Source organism: Neophocaena asiaeorientalis, unplaced genomic scaffold, assembly GCF_003031525.2.
Source record: "Neophocaena asiaeorientalis asiaeorientalis breed wild unplaced genomic scaffold, Neophocaena_asiaeorientalis_V1.1 scaffold427, whole genome shotgun sequence".
Classification (NCBI taxonomy): Eukaryota; Metazoa; Chordata; class Mammalia; order Artiodactyla; family Phocoenidae; genus Neophocaena; species Neophocaena asiaeorientalis.
The window spans coordinates 5,672,686-5,673,835 of NW_020172280.1; positions in this window are offsets into that span (position 1 = coordinate 5,672,686).

The following is a 1,150-nucleotide window of genomic DNA, read 5'->3' on the forward strand; positions in this document are numbered from 1 at the left end:
TTTTTTGCGGTACGCGGGCCTCTCACTGCCGTGGCCTCTCCCGTTGCGGAGCACAGGCTCTGGACGCGCAGGCCCAGCGGCCATGGCCCACAGGCCCAGCCACTCCGCGGCATGCGGGATCCTCCCGGACCGGGGCACGAACCCGCGTCCCCTGCATCGGCAGGCGGACTCGCAACCACTGCGCCACCAGGGAAGCCCGGTTATTTTCTTATATTAGACTAAGTTGCATATAGAAAATGCTACTTATCCATAATTCAAACAAGGAGACATCTTAGCCAAAACTTTTTAAATGATACATTTAGTGAGAAAGAATAATGGCTTCTCTCCCAAGTCTATGGTTCCAGCGTCTGCTGAAACTCTCCAGCCAGACCTTCCGTGGCTTCACAAGAAACACTAAAGTGATCAACTTTCATTTAAACCAGTTCCTTCTAACTTTCCATGATGCTACCATTATCTAGCATAGCCACAACTTTGTCAAAACTCCCCACGTTCCCGTAAATCTTGGACTCCCAGTCTTGGGCCAAGTATTGTTAATAAATCAATAATTCGGGGGCTTCCCTGGTGGCGCAGTGGTTGAGAATCCGCCTGCCAATGCAGGGAGCATGGGTGCGTGCCCCGGTTCAGGAAGATCCCACATGCCGTGGAGCGGCTGGGCCCGTGAGCCATGGCCACTGAGCCTGCGTGTCCGGAGCCTGTGCTCCGCAGTGGGAGAGGCCACAACAGTGAGAGGCCTGCGTACCACAAAAAAAAAAAAAAAAATTGAATAAGATTTGGAAAAAAAAATCAATAATTCACTCTTGCATGTTTTAGTTTTCTGCAGTAGTTACTGAATGCCTGCTATGTACTAGGAATGGCTGATGCTGCCTCCATAAGGACACACATCTAATCAATGTTTTCCAGGCATATGACCACCACTCATGTTCCAGCCATCATTAGCAAATGCGTCAGGCAACGTTCCCCAAAGTGCACACCAAGGAACAGCAGTTTCATGAGACAGTCCATGAAATAAAGATTACATCATCCGGAAATGGTAGATATTTCACCCTGCTTAAGATTTTCTATGCAATTCTCAATATTAAAGTCTCTGAAAAGTCCTCCAGCAAATAAACCCATTTAGTTGTATAACTTTTTTTTTTTTTTTTTTTTTGGG